Below are 21,950 nucleotides of genomic sequence, written 5' to 3'. Positions count from 1 at the left end.
CTTGTTTCCGTAGAGAGCTTTCTTTCTTCCTTTTCCCTTTTGTACCCTGAGGTCAGTTGGTGTGTTTTTGCTCTTAAATAGATTACTCCTTGGGAAACCAGAAGTCAGTGTTGGGCCTCAGCGGACTATGTTTTGAGAAATTCTTCCTTCCAGAGTCTCATATCCACTATAGCAACACAGCCCAAAGATGTCCGTGTTTAAAGCTGTCAGTGGGATTCAGCAGAATTGGAGCTCGTTTCAGATGATTACTTCATGTGGCTATTTTACTATTTTGGCTGACATGCTTTAAATAGTGTTGGTCCATTAATAAATCACAGCAAAGGAAATGGCCTTTTTTTAGTATTTTCTTAAAAATAGTATTTGATCATAAAGAAATGAAAAAGTATACAAAAGTTTAGAGAAGAAACTAAGAATCAAAAGTTAATCCCTCTGCTAAAGAACCCCTCTCCACAGTTTATTGGTTGATGCTTAAAATATGTCTATGTAGTTAACCTAAACTGGTTCATTAACGTCTGCACGACAGAGTACCAAATTTACGTGGGCGAGAGAACGAGGGAGAGAATGATTGATTGAAACATGACTCTTCTGAAGGACGGGATGTGGGGTTATGGGGCACCCTGAATAGTGTTGTGAACATGAGATGAGCACTAATGATGGTCCAAACATCACCAATCCAAGGATAAGATAAATACCTTTAAATATATTCATGTGTCATAAGAAAATACCTACAAACTAAGAACTAATCTAACATTTACAAACTATACCTTATTACAGTTTACTTTAGTTACAAAGGCTATTTCTCACACACACACACACACACACACACATTTTGTAAATTGCATCACACACAGACACACACATATGTATAAAGACATGTGCATATTTGTGACCACCCAGAGGGGTGGGATAGGGAGGGTGGGAGGGAGATGCAAGAGGGAGGGGATATGGGGATATATGTAAACATATAGCTGATTCACTTTGTTATACAGCAGAAACTAACAGTACATTGTAAAACAATTATACTCCAATAAAGATGTTAAAAAAAAAAAAAAGATGTGTGCATACACTGGGCATTATATATATATATATTCATTTTGCTGTTTTGGGCACTTTACTAAGAACCTTATTTTAGGACAGTCCACGGTATGTAATAAAACACCCTTGTGTTTCAGTTCCTGGCACTGTGGAGAAAATTAATTTACAGATACTGTTCCCAGAACTTCTAAATCACCACAGATAATTTTAGAGCATCAACATAGCTTTGACATCTGTTTGTTTCCAACTACACCAGAAACGCAGGAAAAACAATGGGTAACAAAATCATTGTTACCATAAACTTCAAAGGCTTAAAATAATTTGTTTTCCTGGAATTTTATGTTGAATATGATTAAAGTAACTTGGTCATCAATTTAGAATTTATGCTCAGATTGTAATGTTATTCATAACGAAAGTGAACTTATTTCAGTAGACTACAGTGAGATGTGTAATCAGTAGAGGAAAAAGGAGAAAGATAACTACCCACTTGGATAACGTAGCACAGAATTTTCCTCCAGAGTCTGCACAGCTGGCATCTTAGCCTTTTCTTTAACAGGTCCTCCCCTTGTGCTGAGGGCACAGGCAGGCCTAGTTCACTCCTGGCTTCCTATGTTATAGCTGGGTGATCCTGGGCAAGTTACTCTCCTTTCTGGCCTCAGTGTTCTCAGTCATAAAGTCAGGGAATTAAGTGAGATAACATATGAAAGTTCCTCCCCCAGGACTTGGCACAAATAGGGTGTGGAACAAATATGGTTTCTTTGGTTCTTTCCCTTGCCTTCCCTTTCCTAAGTATGGAGTGGTTATTGGCTATTCTCTGGTGCTCGCCCTATTGTCTGTGCCTTATGGCCACTACCTCTTCTTCTCTTTTTTCTTTTCTTTTCAGTTCTTTTCAGTAGGTACTCAATAAGCAGTTCAAGCACTGCTTATTGAGCACCTACTATATGAAAGGCACTCGGGGTAGATAGTATAGGACATATGAATGAGTAAGGCATGGTTCCAAAAATAATAATAATAATAAGGCATGGTTCCTATCCTAAGCAAGATTATAATATATATGAGAGAAAAAAGATGGATGGGTGGATGGATGGATAGGTGGGTGGATGGATGGATGGATATATAAGATGTGTTAACTGCTTTCCCAAAGTAGAAGGAATATCCGGTTTGGTTGGGGCAATGAATGAGTTTAGTTTGAAGTTATTACACATTTTCATTTAGATCCTGTTTAGATGGAAAATAGAATGTACTGGAACGTTTTTTTGTAGCACATTTATAAAATTAAATTGAGTATTCGATATTGTTACAGTCATGTTATTGTAGCAAAGGAGAAAGGAAAAAGTGTGTGATTAATAAGTTCCAGTTATATCATTAGGTGGATTCTCTCAGCATTATTTATTATGTATCTTATAAAGATTTATAGAAAACATTTTATTAAATTTACCATGTATTTCTTCATATTAAGAACTGCCTTAACCTTGGAAACTTTAATTTCTAAGTTATATGTATATAACAATTTCAGTTTTTGAAAATTTGGATTTCTCCATATTTTCTGCCTCACCTGTCTGTAAGGAGGGCTGTCACCATTTTGCAGTATTTAAAAAGGATGGAGTTTTGGGTACTGATGCATTGAGCTCCTTGCTCTCTCCAGAGCTTGCTATTCATGTCTGCTATTGTGTAGCAAGCTGGGAAATTGTTCCCAGGACTCCCATACAATTGGGGATATTGGCATCTACATAAGAAATGCCTAGTTAGTGTGGGTATGGGACTGAAATCCATCTCAAAGTCAGTCACCAAGTTCTGTACCTGAGGGATTTCCTCCTCCCACAGAGGGTACCTTTTTTCAATTTGCGAGAAAGGTGTCTTCAAGGCTGGTGGTTGCCCTGGTTGCTCCCCTAACCTCGTGGTAGTAAATGGTTAAAATGTGATACCTGAGATAAGTAAGACCGACTGATGTCAGATTTAGTCGGTTCCTTGTTTCTAGACTGTGAGTAAATATGTGGTTCCCCCCCGCTTTTTTCTTAAAATGAGGCTCATCAAACAAATGTACCATTCTGACATGCGATCCTGTCGTATGTTATTCATTCCACCCAAAGGACATGACTAGAGGTCATTCAAAGCCCCAGGAGTTGGGCATGATGAGGGAAGAATTGTAGAATGTTCTGCTGTGTATGTGCCACAGGACTTAATTTATATGGTGAGAGTAACTATAAAATCTTACCAAGTAAGTCAAAAAGACAGTGCTGTCAGGACTTTTCAAGTATACCTTGCTGTTCATATATGCTCAAAGATGAGCCCCAAAAGGTGAATGCATCTTATCTCCCTTACAGCCAAGGTTAGAAAAATAACATTAGAAGTGCAAAAGTTGTGTGATTGCCCTAATTTGTGCACACTCTAAAGCAACTACTGGGACTTCCCTGTGGTCCAGTGGTTAAGTCTTTGCCTTCCAATGCAGGGGGTGTGGGTTCAGTCCCTGGTAGGGGAGCTAAAATCCCCATGCCTCACAGCCAAAAAAAAACCAAAACATAAAATGGAAACAATATTGTAACAAATTCAATACTCTAAAAAAAATTAATGAATCAAGCAGCTACCATAAGCAATCTAAAATAGTAGTTGCCAACTGCTGTAGCCACGATTTAAATGGTGCCAGGCTACCATTTCCCATAGCAAGGGAAATCTTAAACCGCAGAAGACACAGCAGCCCATGAACATCTAGGTCTGCACAAACAACACGAAGACCAGCAAGCAGCCACATGTGAATCTTGAGTGCTTGTAACATGCCTAGTCCAAATTGAGGTGGCTGGAGTGTAGAATACAAATGGGATTTCAGATACTTAGGAGAAAAATATATTAAACATCTCACCATTTTTATATTGATTCTATGCTGAATTGATGATATTTTGGATATGTAGGGTTAAAGAAAATATGAAAATTAATTTTCCTCTTTCTTTTTACTTTTTAATGTGGTTACTGCAAATTTAAGGTTACCTATATGGGTCACATTTGTGGTTTGCATTCCACATATTTCTATTGGACAGTGCTGGTCAAGGTATTTCAAGAGAAAAGATGGGGGGATGTGTCTATGATTTCTTCATAGTCTGTATCTCACAAAATACTGGATCTCTTGTTCGCTCTGTCCCACAGGCATGGGCTGTCTCTGTAACAAGGACATACAGTATCATTGGTTACATGTCTTTTTCATCCCATGGCTGTTCTGCAGTTAACTTAGTATGTAGATTATTTACAATCATTCTGTGTAACCTCTGCCGCAGAATCTTTGTGCACAATCTTAGTAGTTTCCTTAGGAGAAATGGTTTTCAGCTTTTGCTCCACATTACCCTCCAAGTATTGGGTTTGGCCAAAAGGTTCATTTGGGTTTTTCCGTAACATCCTACAGGAAAACCCGAACGAACTTTTGGCCAACCTAACGTGACCAGTTTGCTCTTAGCAGAGGTACATGCCTCTTTTGCCATTTTTCTCTCCAACCTGGGGATTTTCTTTTTTGTTGTTGTTATCTTTGCCAGTATGACAGAGAGTGTGTGTCATCTCTATTAGAAAAGGAAAAACAACTAAATTTTACACTCTGACATGAGCTGCTCAGTGTAAAGTAACAGGAGAGTATGAGAAAGGACAGTGTATCCTTACCTGCTTTAGATAGAGGTTTGAGTTAATTTGTAGTCTCTGCAGAAGTGTATCAGACTGGGTGACCATTCCAAATTATATTTTTCATGACTATCCGGTCCTCTTTGCCAGCATGAAGACCTTAAGAAATAAATCATTTAACCTGGCATGGAATACCTGGCAGGATGAGTCAGCCCATACGTGTGCCCTCGAAATGAAAGAACACCAAGAGCAGTTAACATCACACATAGCTGTCCGAGTACATAATGAAGATCCTGGGGGAAAGCATCCTTCTTGACTGGGAAGTTTTTAATTGGCCTGGCTACCTGGGATACAGTTACATCAGGACTGCAAGTCCAATTAGCCAAGAGTTTACAAAAATCCATCCTGTGCCTTCTGCACTTGAGGAGAACAAATGAAAAAGAGCCCTGAACACACACACTCTTTTGCTTTCCTTCTTTTCATTTGCTAAGTGTAGAACTGGTTTATGTCAAGAAATTGATCGTCACTGTTGTCTCTGGCACATTACCATTTTTCACACACAACAAGTGGATGGAATAGTTCCCTAGGAGGCTGCTGTCCTGTAATTGTCATGTCTCAGGTTTGCTACGTGGTTGTAACAATAAGAGAGGCTCAGCCACTTGATGAATGGATGCTCCTAGACATTTGTGCTGCTTTTTTTCTCCCTGCTACTTTATATTCTGAGAAAAGCTTGACAGTACTGCAAATCCTTATATGCCTTTGTTTTTTTCCCTTGGTTGATTAGTTTGATAATAAAATACCTACATTAAAAAATACTTTTTAACGTTCCACACATTCTCTTATCCCCTTTGCAGGTGATGATAGGTCACATGCCATTTGCTGAGCTTATGTGTGTAAATCATATGCTTTACATTCTAGACATTTCTTCCTCCTTCTTCTGCACAGGGGATTGGGATAGAATTTAGTCCTCATTACTTTGCTTTTTGTTATCTGATTAGCTGAAGGGATCTGGCCCTTTCTTTCTGAGATAAATATCTTTTTGTTTTCCCCATTTCAGGATAAAGTCTTCAATATACATTATAGCTTTTTCATTTGGCTGAAAGACTATAATTTGGGGTTGTTTCCCACCACACACCCGCCCCCAATCGTCTCAAATCTCTACTTCTATTAGTATAAATTTTTAATTTGTGCTTTAAACTTAGCCTGGAAGGGTGACTAAAAAGATGAATTTTGGATTTAAATGTTTGTGTTTCATTTCCCTAAAAGAAGATTGTGCTGCGTTATTTGCTTGGCCCAACATACTCTTCATGGCTCAGGTCCAATCCTGGCTTTCTTTAGTAATGATCTCTTCCTGCTTTAGCCAACAAATTTCCTGAACACACATTTTCGCTGAAGTGACTGCTTAGCTGCAGGAGGAGCCTGACTCCGATTCATTTTAACTAAGCATCTACCAAAGAGCCTGGTTTCCTTTTCTGATTCCTTTGTATTGGCTTGTCCTGGAAAGATGAGTCGCTTTCCCCCTCAGTCTCAGTTTCCTACCTCTGTAGTACAAGACTGGTCTCCTTTGCCGGGTTGTCATGAGGCTTGGATGAGATATATGTGTGAAAGCCCTTAGAAAATGTCAAATGTGACAACTCTTTAAATGTTTATCCTGGAAATCAAGCACTTGTCATAGCTTCTCTCCTGGTTCTTATCTTAACTGTCTACATGTTCATTGTACACTCGTTAGAAATACAAATTCTCCATTCATTAGCTAATTGTTTACTCAGAAATATTTTGTTGTGGACCTGAAGTACATTACTACATCTTCTTCTCCTTTTCTACAAAATCTCCTTGCGTAGTGTTGTGTCAGAGAAATGGAAATCTTTAGGTACTGTAGATAAGTGCTCTGTGAGTAGTAATGGAGGATTCCTCATTGAACAGGATGAAAATATTTTTAGAAGTGAGCCCACACAGTAATCATCATTGCCAAAATGGATTTACAAATGTGGGCATCTCATTACACATGGTACTGGAATAGGTGCTTTACTCTTCAAGTTTTCCTCTGTTTAAAATGAATGTACTTTCTATCTCTGTTTTCTTTAAGGTTCACCATTCAGGGTTCATGCTCGAGTTGCATGGTTTTGTTGTCGGTTTTAAAAATACTGGTTTGTTACTGTCTCCTGAATTTCCATTGCAGCTTCTAATTCTTCTGATTATTTCTTGTGTTTCACGTCCAGACACTAGAAGGAAATTTAATTTTTCATTTACTGGACCTGAAAGTGCTTATTCCTGTCCACCAGTCATCCCCTGCTTCACTTGCCCTGCCTTCCGTCCCCACTGCCTTTGTAAATGAGGTACATGGTTTGGGAAGGGCCTGGAGTCAGTTCTAGAAAGTGAGCTGCAGCTTCAAGCCATTCCCTGCTTCTTTCTGATTTCGGCTGTTTGTAAGAGGAAACAAGCAGGGGCTTGGAGCAATTAGTGAGCCCAGTGTAGGCCTGGGTGTCAAGGGGGCAATTATCACCTTCCTCTGGATACAGTTTGGAACTGGCTCTGGCCTGGTGGGGGCCACCCAGGTAAAAGAAAAACAAATATTTTGATAAGCTGAGCTTTGAACAGTTAAGTAGTGGGAAAGGGTACTTAATATTTACTAAGGACTTTGTCTTTATTTTACCTATGTGCTAAAACAGATACCATGTTCCTTACAAGAGAGTGGGAGTGTGGATTATTAGGATCATAATATAGATTATATGTAATATGTATTTGGCAAATAAGCACAGGAGAGATAATCATGTCATATCCCTCACCTCTCCCGTAATTCTCTCGTATTCCCTATTTTCACTCTCAGCTCAGAAAAAGCCCACCTGTCCTTCCCATCCCACCCACACCCAGTGGTGCCTGGGATGGGGTCTGGGAAGAGGGATTTCATCTCCATCTGGTTGCCTTTTATTTGCATCTCATGTTAATGCCAGAGATGTTGCACTTTAAAATATAAAGAGCTTTACACTTACCTAGAAAGAGCTCTGTGTGTGTGGGGCGGGGGGGGGGGGGGAATGCGTGCGCACGTTCACACATAATGTATGTGTTTACATATGTAAAACTGTGTTACGTGATAAACTTTCTGGTTACTTTCTTTAACACCATGTCTTCAGTGATTCTCTAATATCGCTAGGATCTCAGCTAGTACCGCGATTTATTGATTTATTTATTTATTTTGCGGTACGCGGGCCTCTCACTGTCGTGGACTCTCCCGTTGCGGAGCACAGGCTCCGGACGCGCAGACTCAGCGGCCATGGCTCATGGGCTCAGCCGTTCCGCGGCATGTGGGATCTTCCCGGACCGGGGCACGAACCCGTGTCCCCTGCATCAGCAGGCGGACTCTCAACCACTGCGCCACCAGGGAAGCCCGGGATTTATTTTAATACCACTATTTATTTAATACCAAAAGTGTGAGAAGTCAACTTTTGAGGATCCCTTGCAGATTGTATGAGGCCTTTCTAAGGATCTATAAAGTGCTGCCTTTGTGTTCAGGACCCATTTTATCTTGACTGTTTAAGCATACAAGTTTAATTTAAGTACGCCCTGAATGAAGCAGGAAGTCAGGGGAGCTGAGGGCTCATTAAGCAGGAGAGTTAGCAGAAGTGTAAAGAGACACCATTCCTGGTGACGACGCCCATGTCAGCTGCATCCTAGAGAGAACTAGAGGGAGGTAAGCTAATCAGAAGGCTTCTCCCTGTTCTCACTTTTTTCTTATGTGTATTTTTATTGGGGGCATGGTCAGTTCATACACAGTTTTATAGAATTTTATTGGGCTGTTTTGACCCAGTCTGTAACTTGACATTAAAGTAAATGGAATGCTGTGTGGTATTGGTTTTTTTGTTGTTTTTTTTTGTTTTTTTTTGTTTTTGCGTTTCGCGGGCCTCTCACTGTTGTGGCCTCTCCTGTTGCGGAGCACAGGCTCCGGGCGCGCAGACTCAGTGGCCGTGGCTCACGGGCCCAGCTGCTCCGCGGCATGTGGGATCTTCCTGGACCGGGGCATGAACCCACGTCCCCTGCGTCAGCAGGCGGACTCTCAACCACTGCGCCACCAGGGAAGCCCAGTTTTTTGAAAGATGTTTTTGCCTTTATTCTTTTCTCTAATGATTCTGTGCATGTAACCATTATCCTTATTGATCCTAACTGATCACCCAGGCCAGTCTTCTTTTCAAAGCAGGGGTACCAACCTCCCACTCACCAACTCCCTGTGTTTTAGTGGTTCCCCAGATTTTTGGATTTTAAGGACCAATACACTAAACAAAAGTAATTAGGGTTAGGGATCTAGTATCTTCTTAAATTTTTATTTTGTCAGAAAGGACACAAACTAAAACAACGACCACCTTTCATCACTATTTCATAAAAATACCCAGGGGCTTCCCTGGTGGATCAGTGGTTAGGAATCCACCTGCCAGTGCAGGGGGACATGGGTTGGAGCCCAGGTCCGGGAAGATCCCACATGCCACAGAGCAACTAAGCCCGTGTGCCACAACTACTGAGTCTGCACTTTAGAGCCTGTGAGCGACAACTACTGAGCCCGCGTGCCACAACTGCTGAAGCCCACACGCCTAGAGCCCATGCTCCATAACAAGAGAAGCCACCACAATGAGAAGCCTGCACACCTCAACAAAGAGTAGCCCCCCCTCGCCACAACTAGAGGAAGCCCGTGCGCAGCAACGAAGACCCAACACAGCCAAAAATTAATTAATTTTTTTAAATACCCAAAGTGTCTTATTTATTTATTTTAATACCAGTATTTATCTAATACCACTACTTACACAATACCAAAAGTGTGAGAAGTACATAATTTTAGATTAAAGCTAACTCTTTGAAAAATTCACCGCACTTGTTTTTCTGTTTACCGCTTGGCGATCATCTCTTCCTGAGTTGGTTTTTGTGAACACCTCCTATGCAGCCGTATCCCTGACCCAGGTCGCCTCCCAGCCCTGCTAGTGGTGGCAAGCTCTCTACGGTAGTTTTTAGACAGGATTTCTTTATAGTTTTTTCTTTTCCAGATGAGCATCTGCAAGGCTGTCAGCCATTCCTTCCTTGGAGGATATGATTTCTAGACCTTTGTCTACCATTCTCACTCTTCTTCAAAAGAGCTCAGACTAGGTAAAAGGAGATGTTTAGAACAAATGCGTTTAATGTAGAAAGCACTCAGTGAAAGCAGGCTGCTGTTATTCATCTATTCCTCCACTCCTTTCTCCTGAATTTTGGCTGTTTATCATTTGTCAGGCACTATGCTGGGGCCTGACAAAGAGGAAGCAGTCCAAGGACGCACATCTAATGGGGCCGCAGATATGGAGGCGATGCAGCAGCGCGCTCAGGGCTGCACAGAGAGGCGGTGTTGACACACCGCCATGGGCAAGTGCAGAGGGAGCCCTTAGCTTGGTCAGGGAAGGTCAGAGAAGCCTTGCTCCTGCTGGAGAGGAGCATTAAACTGAGGCTTGCAGAAAGACACTGAGTTTCCCAGGTGAAGTAACATCTTACAGGTCAGAAAATAAAGATGGATCAGGGCAGATGCAGGGACTTATATAGGATCTACAGGCAAGCTGGAGCCCTATGAGTTGCCTAGGGCTGCTGTTACAGAGTACCACAAACTGGGTAGCTTAAGATGACAAAATTTCACAGTTCTCAGGGCTAGAAATCCAAATTAAGGTGTCAACACAGCCATGTTCCCTGTGAAAGTTGTAGGGAGGATCCTTCCCAACCTCTTGCAGCTTGTGGTGGTTTGCCAGCAGTTCTGAGTGTTCTGACTTACAGCTGCATCTCTCTCCCCCACCCCTCCCCGCACTCTGTCTCAGTGTTCACATGGCGTTTGCCCTGTATCTCTATCTGTGTCCAGATTTTCCTCCTATAAGGACAGCTGTCACATTGGATGTAGGCCTACCCTAATGACCTTACCTTAATTTGATTATATCTGCAAAGACCCTATTTCCAAATCAGATCCCATGCACGGGTACTGGAGCTTAGGACTTGGACATGTCTTTGCTGTGGCAGGGGGGCACAGTTCAAGCCATAGCAGTGGGTATCAGGGAATGGTGAGCCAGGGGGCCGAAAAGCATAATTTCTTTCTATAGTCAGGATCATATATTTTCCTCAGTACAAACCTAAATCATTCAGGGAACTTGAATTTGTTCCTAATCAAAAAATCCAGGTATTTTCATGGCTTTCCCTAAATTTATACAATCGGTTTTTCCGCCCTTGTAACTTATATGTAAGACTTTTCCCTATTAAATATTATAGTGTTGGCTTTGGCCAAGAATTCATGCTGGCCTATTGAAATAATTTCAAGTATTAATTCTGAATCTTACATTCACCATCCCCCTAGCTTTGGGACATTTATGTATTTAATAAGTGAGCTATCAGTGACCTGATTTATGGCATTTTTAAGTGTTGAAAAAGTGCTGGCCAAGAACAGGGCCTTGTGGCACATCACTAGATGCTTCCTTCGTGCTGTGACCCTGACCATCTGACTAACTCAGTCACTTGTTTAGCTAGTTACCCACTCATCCAAACCACATTTCCTCTTCCCAGATATCCTCGTCTAATCCGTGAGCAAATAATGATTTTTATTTAGCTCAAACCAAAGTATACTACGTAGCATTTCCGAGCAACCTGACTTCCTCACCAACCCCCGAAGGAAAAAGGGCAAACATTAATGTGCATGACTTGCCCTGAAGGACTTCACTGGTGCCTATTCTTTTCACCAGTCTTGCTAACCTTCTATTTCACCAATCCATTCTGGAAATTTCACTTCAGATCAGCATTAGCCTTACTGCCTTTCATTTCTAGAATCTAGTTTTCTGTTCTTTTAAAGAATCAGAATGGTATTTTTCCTTTCCATTAGCACCTCTCCCATTATGCAGGTTTTCTCAAAACAACCAAGATTGGAAAATCCTTACTGATTAGGTCATGTAAATAAGAAGCACTTTTAGCCCCAGTCTTCATTCACAGCCCCCTTACTTGCATCTTCTGGAAAATGCAGTAAATTCAAGCTATCTTGAGAGTGAGGCATATTACCTTCATTTGAAATACGGTAATATTGTAAAACTGATACTAAAGTAACTTACAGCACGTGACTCTCTGGTTCCCTTCTTTCTCATAAAGATAATTCCTCTCTGATTTTCTTAAATTTTAAGATTGTAAATTTTTAGAGCCATACTATTCTGTCTTTGGAATGACTGGTTATCTGCAGTGTCTAAGGACAGTCTTATTCAGAAGCAAACCAGTAGGAAGCCAGTGTGGGAGCCCTGTTTATCCTTTTCCATCAGATCCACTCTTCAGAGACGTGACCACTGTCACAAGTGACCCTTGAACGAAATATCTAAGTTTAGAAACATCAACTGTGCTGGCAGGCTACATTAACATTCCCTTGCCTATCAGCTCAAGTGTATTTTTTTACTAACGATACATTTATATTATATCCCCAGATTTCTTTAAGAGCTGAAGTGAGTAAAATAGATATCATTTTCCTTTTCATTCTGTTCTTCAGGCGGGCTTTTCAAGGTCATGGGGCAGTCAGGATTTGTTACTTAAAAAAAGGATGGCCTGACAGCATTTGGAAATTGATATGCTGGTGCCGTGTTCTGGATCAAAGCCAACATTAGTGTTCAGTCTAGGAAATGTCCAATTTGACGCTGTCCTTTTTTAGCTTGTGTCAGAATCAAGAGAAAGTTCTAGGTAATTTGCGCACTCTGTTTTAATAGTTTCAGATAACTCTGTTTTGCTTCAGAGAGCATGTTTACTTTTACTCTCTGTCATGCTGTTCTTGTTTTGAATGAAGCAATCATTTATAGTTTTTGGTGTTGAAGTTTAGTGCATTCAGTTTCTACAGACTCTGAAACAGTTCTCTGGTACTGTGTGTGTGTGTGTGTGTGTGTGTGTGTGTGTGTGTGTGTAAAAGCTTTCTAGTTTTGATTTCTTTTAAAAAGAGCAGAAATTTAGAGATAGTTGCAACAGGTCTGGGAACCAAAAGTCTTCTCGGTGTTTTGGTTTTTTTCCCCCCAGCAACCTTTTACAGTTTCCTTTTTGGTAGCAATTTTTAATTCCATGTTAAACACCTAAATTACCTTGCTTCCCTCATTTGTTTTTATAAGCTAAATTGGGATAAAATACAAGGCGCCATGTTCATTTTCCAAGGCAAAAGGTAGTATTTCCCTGCTCCCTGCAACTGCCAACCTCCCTGAATTCCCCACACCAAACACTTTAAGGGGAAAAAATGTGTACTCCATGTTTATGCTTCATTCACTGAACCAATATATATTGAGGGGTTTCATTATGCAAAGATCTGTACTGAAAAGTAACCATAAAAATGGTAGGCCAGGGCTTCCCTGGTGGCGCAGTGGTTGAGAGTCCGCCTGCCGATGCAGGGGACACGGATTCGTGCCCCGGTCCGGGAAGACCCCACATGCCGCGGAGCAGCTGGGCCCGTGAGCCATGGCCGCTGAGCCTGCGCGTCCGGAGCCTGTGCTCCGCAACGGGAGAGACCACAGCAGTGAGGCCCGCGTACCGCAAAATAAAAAAAAAAAAAAAAAAAAAAAAAAAAAAAGGTAGGCCTACAGTTTCTCAACATTTTGTGGCTTAGGACCATGTCATTATGAAGGTGAGGAGAGTAGTCTAGTGCTCTCCAGTGGTTAGAATTGGAAGTGCTGTTATTCCAGAGAATTCTGGGGCCGGGGTGGGGGGGCATGGGGAGAAAAGGTTAACATTTATTTGTTACCAGACATCTGTTATGTGCCAGCACTGTGCTGGCCCCCTAATAACGGTGCCGTGAGTTAGATGTTATCACGCCCTAGGTGATAGGTATGGTACAGATGGGGATGGTGAGGCCAGACACCCACACCAGAAGCACAGAGGTGGTTATTGGCCGAATGAACACTTGAAAAGAGCGCTCTCTCTCTCTCTCTCTCTCTCTCTCTCTCCCTCTCCCTCTCCCTCTCCCTCTCTCCCTCTCCCGACAACTCCATCTGCTTCCCAATATAATATTGTCTTCCTTCTCGTAAAGTACTAGATCATCCTGAAGGTGAGATTGTTAAAGCAAAGAAAATACATTACAGGTTTTGTTGGGAGAGGAAGAAAATTTTTTAAATGCTCTATCATTGTCGGTTCATAAATTCAACTCAGAAAGAAAAGACCACTTTATATAGTTAAATTACCTTTGTTTTAAAAGTTAGACATTTATCAGTGTTTTGAGACTTTTCAGGACTCATTTTTATGTTAGATAATCTACGTTTTATTTGCAAAATTCTGGGTTCCATTTTCAGCAAGTATTATTTTCCTCTGACATATTAGTACTTGGGAGCACTAATTTGGTCCTGACCATCTGTGACTGCATCTGTAAGTGCTGCAGTACAGTGACTTGTGGCAAAGATGCTGTCAGAAGATCCTGTCAGTGACCCTTTGTGTGCTGTGTGCTCTTAAAAAACCAGAAAATACTGTAAAGCTACTTTACCTTGATTGCAGATCATAACAGACTGGACACTTAAGCTATAATAGCAGATCTATATAATAAATCAAATGCTTTACAGTGTTCTTTTCGTTTAGAAGAGAGGTATAAGTTTTTCATAGAATATGGCACAAAGTGCATCTTAGCCATTTCTAATGAGGTAGTTTTAATATTCATTCTATATGAATTATTTAGTTCAAGCCATACATGCAGTACACAGCATCAATTGTTACTTTGTATAGCATTTATAATAGATTAGCTGTGCCAGCAGGAATGTTGAAAAGGCAGGGTAGCAGGAGTGGTTCTGCATTTAGCCAGAAGAGGTTATATTCATCCCCAAATCTGGGTGTAAATTACCAATTTTATTTGTGTTCTGAAAGAATGTGTTTATCTTAAAATTTCAGTGTTTTGAAAAACTAGTTACGTAGATGTATATGTTTTCTCTTGAAAAACATGATACTTTGTCCCAAAGCTTCTGTCATTTGTTCTCCAGCAGCTCACATGTCGTAAAGCAGCCCGTCTGGCCGAGGGCTGGACCACCTGAGGGATGGTGTGCACTTCTGCTAAATTAATCTGCAGGCTCCAGGTCTGGGACTGGGGCTGAAATTCACTGTCCTTTCCAGGGTAGTTCAGAAAAGTGAACCATGGTGATTCCTCTTCTCCGTCTCCTCTGCCTTCACAGAGGCAAGCCACTAGCTTTCTATAACAGATACAAATAACATAGGTTATTTTTCTCAGCTGTTAAGTTAGAGCATTTGAGGCTAGTTAGAAGAAGTCCTCTGTCTTAAAAACTTTCCTGTCTTCTAGAACCTTTCCATTCTTCTCCTAGCTCTCCTCAGCCCTCCATGGTAACTTCTTGAACTTGAGTGTTACTGCTTGAGTACGGGAGAGCCAAAAAAATTAAATAGTAATAATAAACCAAAAATGTGACATCTCTCTTTGCTAATTCTAGCCACAAGATTTTCATTAATCTTACTAAAATCCTGCTTTCATCATATCATTCCACAGTTGTGAAACCTCCAGCCACGTTCTGTTCCCTGACTCCTCTTCCTAGAACCCGAGGCCCTCTAGGACCTTTTCAGACTTGATTTCCGATCTTCCCCACACAGCTCGAATTAGACACATTCTTCTGTTTATTGTCTTCCGTGGCCTACCTGAATTCCTGTTTTCCCCAAAGTCTTTCTTGCTGAACTTGACCTTCATCCTACGTTTATGCTTCTTTTATTCAGCATTCATCATACAGGATCTCAATATTCTTAATTATTTTTTAATATTAATAATTTCTTACATTCCCCCCACCCCCGCCCGCCACAATTATCCCCCTCAGTGGCAGGAATGACATCTTACATACTTTTCATAGGCCTTGGATGGTGAAGGGCATGCTGGAGATGTGCTGTAAATATGTGAGGCTAGATTTGATTTCTTGGTCTGGCCTCTTTCTTCACTGTACTTGTCTTTCCTGCATTCCATTCACCTTCAGCACCAGGTTGGGTTTTGACCTTTAGGGCTGTAGCAGCTTTTCCTGCCAAGCATTTTCCTTCTTCCAACCCTGACTTCCATTCCAGCCGCATCAGGTGCAGCTTCCTGTTCTGTTCCATATACCAGGAGTCCTGTATGCACAAAGCACATCCGGCCGTACCGCACAAGTGGAAGGGGCAGTTAACGAATGTTAGGACAAATACCGTATGCTAACACGTATATATGGAATTTAAGAAAAAAAAATGTCATGAAGAACCTAGGGGTAAGACAGGAATAAAGACACAGACCTACTAGAGCATGGACTTGAGGATATGGGGAGGGGGAAGGGTAAGCTGTGACAAAGTGAGAGAGTGGCATGGACATATATATACTACCAAACGTAAAATAGCTAGCTAGTGGGAAGCAGCCGCATAGCACAGGGAGATCAGCTCTGTGCTTTGTGATCGCCTGGAGGGGTGGGATAGGGAGGGTGGGAGGGAGGGAGACGCAAGAGGGAAGAGATATGGGAACATATGTATATGTATAACTGATTCACTTTGTTATAAAGCAGAAACTAACACACCATTGTAAAGCAATTATACTCCAATAAAGATGTAAAAAAAAAAAGTGTTAAGCCAAAATGACTGGAATTAAAAATGGAATATCTTTCTGTACCTTTAATTTTTGTTCATCTTAGAAGTCTTATAGAAACAGTGAAACTCTTCAAGGCCAAAAAGGTGAAGTCTTAGAAAATCTGTCTGATATTGATTGCCTAATTTTAAAATTTCACATACCTATACCTCATCCTCAAATGCTTACCACTTCCTGTACCAAGTAGATAAAGAAAATAGAATGAGCTGAATTTTTCAAGGTACTGAGGATTCAGGATAACATGGGTAAGTGACTCCTTCTGCTAGAAAGCAGAACTAGGGAGCTCTTTTAGGCCTCATTGTGTAGCAAACTTTTCTATTAGCAAAACGAATGTAATTTATACTTTCTTTTCCTTCCCCTATTCCACCACTGTTAGAAGACCTAAAGCAAATTGTAGGAAATCCCCTTTTCCTGGGAGGCCACTGGAAAGATAAAGCAGCAAAAAAAAGCAAGTTAGAAAATGCATGTACAGTATCATCCGGGTGTGGGTGTATGTCTGTGAATTATTTTCCCTTTTCCCCCCACAAGTCCACAATAACAAAGGGCTCCTAGTTCCCAAATCCATTCCCACCAAATAGATCCCTGTGTTACTCCTTCTAAGCTTTAAAGCCAGCCATACCTCCTCTTCACTGATACATTTGTTCTCTTGGGCCTCTTATTCCAAATAGAACAATGTTGTCTACCCAGGAAGTCAGGGAACAAGTTTCTGAATGTTGTCAGCATCTGTGTTAGAGGCTTCAGCAGTTCCGGGGTCTGCCCTCATCCTCATGCCACTTGTTTGGAACTGTGCAGATCCACAGTGGGAACAGCTTTGAACCTCTGGAACAGTCTGTGGTTGGCGACCAAAGTTTCCACACTTGTCAGCGTGATTTGGCCAAGCAAACTTCTGTCTCCCTTCTTTGCTGCTGTGTAACGTTTAGTGGGTCCCTTACTCACTCCGCTCCTTCGTTTCACAACTGCAAAGTGGGAATAAAACTTCACCTACTCAAAAGGTCACTGTGAAGATTAAAATAATTGACCTAAATCGCATAGAACAGTGCCTGACATAACATAAAAGCTGTATAAATGTAATCTGTTAACTTCTGTTATTCCCCTGAGTTAACTCACTAGGTCATAGGCTTTCCCTTGTGGATACTGATTTGATAGCCCATAGAGGTTTTTTTTTTTTTCTCATTTCAATCCCCTCTCCCTCCTTCTTGCTAATTATTGTCATTTGCACGGGCACAGCCTCTCTCACGGTGGTAAGTTTCTTTGTCCTTCAAAGGCAGTTCAGCTATTAAAGCAAACAAAAGCAATCATCCTATATGCACGAGCAATATCCCACCCTTTTTCACATCGTTTTTTGTTTACATTATAGGTGTACACTTTTTCTTTCTGTTTTTTTTCCACACGCCCATTGCTTTTTTCAGTTTAATAACGTTTGTAAAATAAACTAACATAAACCTTGCCAGTGACCCTATGGTGCCTTAATTGAGTTTCCAACTGGGATGACCAATACTAAAATAACTCGTCAACCCTTACCGCCATCTGTTGGTGGTGGGTGGAATGGACTCTATTCTCCAGAGCCTTGGCTTGTAACTGGCCATGTTCAAAAGCTCCAAGTTCCCTAGTAGATGAGAGAGAGGAGAAAGAGACTATGTGTGCGCGCCTGAGTGCCATGTGCAGGCACTTGTACGTTACAAGTTACAAGTTACAAAATCTGTAAGGATGGGCTTCCCTGGTGGCGCAGTGGTTGAGAATCTGCCTGCCAATTCAGGGGACATGGGTTCAAGCCCTGGTCTGGGAAGATCCCGCATGCCGCGGAGCAACTAGGCCCGTGAGCCACAACTACTGAGCCCGCGCATCTGGAGCCTGTGCTCCGCAACAAGAGAGGCCGCGATAGTGAGAGGCCCGCACACCGCGATGAGGAGTGGCCCCCGCTCGCCACAACTGGAGAAAGCCCTCACACAGAAATGAAGACCCAACACAGCCATAAGTAAATAAATAAATAAATTTAAAATTTAAAAAAATCTATAAGGATATGCATCGATCCATTTAACATTTCGTATTCAGGACTTTAGGTGGTTCTAATATTTCAGTCTGCTTTTCTGTGTCTTCTAATAACAAATACACATTTCTTTTGTAATTATGGTAAATTTTCAAAAAGGTAGAATTAATGAAGGACTAAGTGGTGGGGGGCAGAGGAGAAAATGAAGCTTTATTTTAGTAAGTGCAAACTAAAATATGCTTAGATTTTATATTATAGCAGATGAAAGAAGAAATGGAAATGGGGAAGAAATGACAAAAGCTGTGGTACAAACGAAAGAAACTTGGGTAGCTTCTAAGCGAAAGGTTTTATTAGCCAATAGGTTTAAATGTGAGATTTTTACTTGTTATCCTCTCCCTTTGAAATTCTCATTATTCTGTAGTCATGTCTCTTAATTACTCTTTATCCTTTTACTGTCAGAGCTTCCTCTGGAGTGGATTAATCTACTCTCAGCAAAGAATATTATATGCTGGGTAGCCAGGACTGTGCGTCTGAGCCTTGTTTCTTTGAAGCTGGGTAAAACCCACAGAATCTTCGTATTCACATTTTCCCCATTAAATTCTGCAGCTTGCTTTCTTGGGCATGCATCTCCTTGGTGTCCTTGGAGTGTGAATCCTGCCAGTGAGGAGGCCTGTTTTCTCCTAATAAATCCTATGTCCCTGTTACTTGACTTTTTTTTTTTTTTTTTTTACAAATTAAGTTGCAGATAGGAACAAGGGGAGGTGAAAATCTAGTTGCTTTATGAATTTCTATCCAGATATCTGTTACTCTTGCAGGCACTGCTGATCAACAATAGAATTAGACTAAATGTTAATCATCTGTAATGACTTCTCCCCCCCACCCCCATCCCATCCCTTGCCTCACATTATTAAATCTTACTACAGATAAGACTAGCAGAGGGGAATTGCTCTGAACCCTGCTGCCCCCTTTCCTGTTCCTTGAGGTGCCATTTGCCAGACGGCTCATCCCCATATTGTAGATCCTTTCTCATGTCATCAGAAGAACTTGTTCTGTACTCCATTCCCACAACGTGGTGACTGCCTCAGCCCCTGAGAAGCTAACTGAGTGAACAGCTCACAGAAAAAGGTATTGTAGGAGAGGAAAAGGCTTCAAAACCCTGCCCCACCGCCACCCCGGGTAACTCCAGAGAAGCGTCTCACTGACCCTCTGATTGCAGGGAGGCTAGAGTGCAGTAGTACCACAGAGTGAAAACTGTTTCGACTTTCTGGGAAGTCATGGGCTTTCAGTGTTAACCCACAAATCATGATGAAAACCACAATAGAAAGTAAAACCGATAAATTTCAGACATATTTCTTCTCCTACACACACCCCGCATCCCTCCTTCAACCATGAACCACATACTTATTTCTTGTGTCTAAAACAAACAAACAAAAAACTTGCTTTGGTTTGAAAAATAAATCTATTCCAGTCCCTTAATAGCTCTTCCACTTTTTTCCTCACCTTTCATACTCTGAGTATGTAAAGGAAACATTGTTTCTCAAAATTATGTCATAGATAAATTGCAGTGAAAACTTAAATTTAACCGTTTTTGAGCTTTGAGGTTTTAGGCGAGATCTTAGTCTCAAAATTTCTATGAGCTTTTGTTTTCCCATTAGCAAAAATGGGAATAATAACAGCTACCTCATAAGACGGTTGTGAAGTTAAATAAGACCATACATACACAGTGCCTAGAAATTTAGGAACTGAGTAAATGTTATTCCCTTTCTGGTTTCTTATAAAATCGCCCACTAAATGGTTGAGGAGATTAGGGAGAGTTTCGTGGAAAAGTTAGTGTTACAACAGGTTCTTTAAGTTCAAGCATGGATAGAAGGGGGCAATGGAGAGATAAGAGAAGTGATATAAGAATTCAAAGTGGTGTTTAAGGCAGAGTAATGCAGCAGACTGGGTTGGAAGGACCAGAGGCTAGAGGCCAGAGCTATGATATGCCTTTTGTATAGGTGTAGGCACAGTGAAGGGAAGGAGTGAATATTACACACATCTCAGAAGAGTGATTGACTGACTGGATTCAGGGATGGCTGAGTTGAAGATGTCTCAAGGACCACAAGCTTGGGAATGGGATGATGCTGTTGAATGAGATGAGATATGAAGAGGAGACAAGGAAAATGCGTTTGAGGTTCTTTGGGGATGGGATTTAGAAAATAGTGGACATCAGGTAACATCTAACTAGATATTTAAGTATCTTAGTAAGATACTAAGATAGTTAAGTAAAAAGAAGAAGACAAAAACTAAAGCTTTGGTTAGATTAAAAAAAAAAAAAACAGGAAGGAGAAATGGGCTTCATCAAAGAAGACGTATAAATGAAATCTGTGGCACTGGATACATTTCCTAGGAAAAGGAAGGGTTAAGGGGCTGATTATCAAATGTGATGAAAGTACTTGGTTAAGGAGAGAGAGGAGGAAGCTGAATGGGCCAAAAAACACCACTGAAAGAGTGCCCGGAAAGGTAGGATGAGGTCCTGAGAGTGAAGGTCCTAGAAGCATAGGTGTGGAAATAAGGAGAAATGTCAGATGTAGCAAAGATCAAAGAGAACCCAAACCAGAGTGGAGTGTGGCATGGATTGAGTCTAGTGCTCTCAGGAGCCTCTTCACTTTTCCTGCTTCCCACATCTTCCTCTCTCCATGTCTTCTTCCCCATTATTAATGTGGAGAGCAGAACCAGAAGGGTAGAAGGCCAGCCCCTGACCTTCTCTAAATTTGCTTTCTTCTGTTTGGTTTACAAAAGACCCTGAACTCTGTGACCGCAAGCAAAGTCTCTTAATCTCTGTAACTCCCAATCCCCTTATCCTACATTGGAGTCATACCAGTTTTCTTCCCTACTTTTGCAAAGGGCTGTGATAGGGATGCAGTCTAAAAGCATTTTCAGCTAAAACTTGTGCAAAGGAGAGAGTGCTGGTACATATCAAGCTGTCCGTAACCTAGGTAGATAAATGGTTGCTATAAGGTGGTCTTTAAATCACTTATTGTTTCTGTTTTGCAGGGTTTAAAAAAAATTTTTTTTGTAAGCTTAGTGACCTGTGTTAAGGTTGTTATAAATACTCAGAATCTCTACAGGGAATTGAAGGTGTTTGTGTAGCCTTATGCCTCTTGGATGTAATTGTCATTTGAACCTTAAATTATCTTTACTTTCATGTGCCCAGTTAGTAATCATTTGATTACATGATTACACAGAGTGAAGATTAACTGAGGGAGAGAGGTGGCCCAAGCCATTTGTTTCCTCTAGATAAGTATCTTTCAGCTTGTTCAATACATAAAATAGAAACCTGCAACATTTAAAATGTTTTAAAGTGCTGCACAGATACTTCCATTTTCTAAAACTTTTAAGAGTCTTTTTAGTCCTCAGCAGAAATCACGAGAAAGTAGTATTAGAGAAAATGTGAAATTTTTAAAGTAAATACATAGGAAAGTAAAATTTTGGAATTTGCCACATCTAAATGGGGAAATGTCTCAGATACCTCAAGTATGTTATGTGCATTCCCCAAAAACCTAGTAATTTTTAAGAGTTATTTTTCAAAGGTTTTTCTTCTCCGTTTTTAGAAGACAAACATAGCGGTGCTTTGCGTTGTGGTCTGGTCACTGTGAAAGGATGTAGGTAGTACATATATTTAAACTCTGCTGCCCCTTTGTTTCTGATAGCAGTGCCCTCAATTTTAATATTCTGAATTTTTTTCCTTCTTCTCCCAACTTCTGTTGTACATTAAGG

General features: G+C 41.0%; 1 protein-coding gene across 4 annotated transcripts in view; it reads left to right on the top strand.

Moving 5' to 3' along the window:
• The window catches only part of RBMS1 (RNA binding motif single stranded interacting protein 1), a 211,320-nt gene that overhangs the window by 146,922 nt on the left and 42,448 nt on the right, over positions 1–21,950 (top strand). The window lies entirely within an intron of this gene.

This window comes from Phocoena phocoena, chromosome 7 (assembly GCF_963924675.1).
Source record: "Phocoena phocoena chromosome 7, mPhoPho1.1, whole genome shotgun sequence".
Classification (NCBI taxonomy): domain Eukaryota; kingdom Metazoa; phylum Chordata; class Mammalia; order Artiodactyla; family Phocoenidae; genus Phocoena; species Phocoena phocoena.
The sequence above is the reverse complement of the archived record's forward strand: the minus strand, read 5'-3'. Positions and strand labels throughout refer to the sequence as shown.